Source organism: Haemaphysalis longicornis, unplaced genomic scaffold (genome assembly GCF_048455015.1).
Source record: "Haemaphysalis longicornis isolate Haplotype H1 unplaced genomic scaffold, Haemaphysalis longicornis Haplotype H1 scaffold_1, whole genome shotgun sequence".
NCBI classification, from domain to species: domain Eukaryota; kingdom Metazoa; phylum Arthropoda; class Arachnida; order Ixodida; family Ixodidae; genus Haemaphysalis; species Haemaphysalis longicornis.
The window spans coordinates 165,911,538-165,914,461 of record NW_027526203.1 but is presented as its reverse complement, the minus strand read 5'-3'; positions in this window follow the sequence as shown (position 1 = coordinate 165,914,461).

Genomic DNA, 2,924 nt, shown 5'->3' with positions numbered 1-2,924 from the left:
CCTCTTACTACTTCATATTTGTTATACCCCCACAGAGCTCTATGCTTCATTATAGCTGCGTTTCGCTTTCCCTTAACCTTAAGTTGCTCCTCGTGAGTTCTTAAGTAGTTATCCCCTTCGTTTATCCACACTCCCAAATATTTATATTCCTTCACTCTAGGTAATTCGCCTTGCTGGATAGACACTACGTCAGTGGTATCATTGAAAACCACTATTCCTGATTTTTCTGCACTGAAATTTAAACCGAGGTCGGTGGCTTCCTGGCCGCTAATATTTATTAGCCGCTGCATATCGGTTTGGTTATCAGCTAAAAGAACAATGTCGTCTGCGTATAACATTCCCGGAATATGCTGTTGTACCACTTCGCCTTGCAGCATATGGGTTAGGCTAAACCCTACTTGACTTTCTTCCAGTTTCTTTTCTAACCCTGCCATGTAAAGCATGAACAGTATTGGGCTCAAAGGGCATCCCTGTTTCAGTCCCCGATGGATGTTGACCTGCTGGGCGCATTTCTGTCCTTCCCAAGTAAGGTGCACTCTATTGTCTTTATAGATTGCTATAAGGAACTGTACCAATTCGTCATCTAATCCCTGGAGTTTCAACATTCTCCACAGCCGTTCTCTGTTTACGTTGTCATATGCCCCTTTAATGTCCAAGAACGTAATCCATAGTGGTCTATTCTGTGCTTTCGCAATTTCAATGCATTGCGTTATCACGAACAAATTGTCATCCAGTCGCCTGTCTTGTCTAAATCCATTCTGCAGTTCCCCAAGTATTTCATTTTCTTCCATCCATGCTTGAATTTCTGATTTTATCGCCTGCATTACGAATCTATACACCACTGACGTTACACTGAGTGGTCTGTATGAATCAATACTGGCTTTGTCTCCTCTGCCTTTATATATTAAATTCATCCTACTTTCTAGCCAGTCCTCTGGTATCTGTTTGGTTTCTATCACCTTATCTATTACCCTCATAAACGATTCCTTACTTTTAGGTCCAAGCAGGTTTATCAGTTGCATTGGTATTCCGTCTGGGCCCACTGCTGTCTGGGGGGAAACCTTTTGCTCTGCTTTTTTCCAATCAAGGTTGCTCAACTCTCACAATTCCCTCATCCCCTCCTCTTTCCTTTCTCACCTTCGTCCACCCCCACCCCCCCTCACGTAACTGTATTTACTTACCCATTTCCCACTTTTCCCGAATCCCACCCTTCCACTAGGTTTGTTTCATTTTCTTTTCCCTTCTCTCTCCATCGCACTGCCTCTCATACCCTTCACTCCGCTGCTACTCTCCTCAAATGTCTCCTTTCTCTTTTTTTTTGTCACCGTAGTACATTGTCACCCCCCCCCCCCTACCCACTCCTCGCGTCATATTCGCCCACTTAGAGCGCACACCGGCCCTCCTCCAGAATCCTCCAATGCTTTTAACGACGCTGACCTAACCATTCCCCCTCATTCCCATTCCGCTGACCTGACCATCCCCCTCCCGCTGCGCGGTTTTCCCTATCTTGTTCTTCTATTCTCCTCGCTGTCTCTAAGTTGTTGCGGGGTGAATATAACTAAAAACAATAACTAAAGGGCAAGCAGGGAAACAACACGCAAAGGGTGCAACGCGGTTGATAATTACTCCCTTCTTACTCATTGAACTCCTTGAGACAGTATCTATTTATTATTAATCTATAATAAATTGCTAACGAGCCGAATACGCATGTTCAGGAACTTTGCTTGAGGCACGTCGACGTCGTCCCTCCTGAGTCTTGCATGTTATTGAGGTTTATAACTGTTACAACATTTGAGAAGCTAGTTAAATTTGTTTCAGGTTCCAGTTCTTGGTTATTGTAATTTAAGAGGCTGTATGCCTGTATATATATATATATATATATTGCAAAGGGGTTTATTGGAAGGAAGACAGAGTCCGCTGTACAGGGATCAAGAGGCAAAACCGTCCAAGGTGAACCAGCCAGAGGATTCGACTCGAGCCGCGCGATCACCCACCGGTGATGACAGCCGTTGATCCGTGCTACATGCTCATTTGGGGATTGACCGGTGGGTGAAGAGGGATTGGACGGCGAGAGCACTTCAAGCAATCTCCATTACAATATATATATCAGGGTGTCGAACCGGAACCGAACCGAACCGGAAACCGGAACTGAACCGGTATTTTTGCCGGAACTGAACCCGAACCCGAACCGTTATTTTTTGAGCACGCTGAACCCGAACCGGAACTGAACCGAAAAAATAAATAACGGTTACCGGTTCATGCCGAAACGGTTCGACCCTCCGTTGTTGATATTGCACAGTCAACGTGATTCAGGCCTTTTTTTTTTCTGTCACGTACAGTCGGCAAAAGGCTTGTCTATAACGCTTGAGCGGCGTGTTCCGGACTGCGCGGGAGACACCTAGTGATAAAGCATGGTTTGAGATTGTAGAATGTTAGCATGCGCGGCCCGCATCAGCACGATGGCTGTGTGCCTCCTCGCTGTGCCACAACTGTGGTGCAACTTCGTACCCGCTCGCGCACTTGTCCCTCCAGACAATTGAACACTATCACGCTCTATGTAACAACAGGGAAAATGAATGAGGACCAATGTAGCAATGGTCTGTTGCTGCTGGAAGAGCGAGCGTAGTGCAAGCAGACCAAACGAAATGTAACTCTCCGTAGCTTGCAGGGGATATAAAACGACTTTGCCCTTCCCTAGCTGCGACTTTATTGGAGCAATCAGGCTGCAGGAGTGCTCCACTGCGCAACAGCGAAAGCCCACACTTGATGTGTGCAAACTTTTTGCATTTCGTAATTTGTTTAAAAGGTCCGACACCTGCAAATTGTTAATACTTGACAAGTGTGACCGCAGGAGCTGCTCAGTGGCTAAGCCGTTTGCTGCTGATGCAGTCTTGTCTCTTTCAGATCTGCAGTTTTTCGAATGT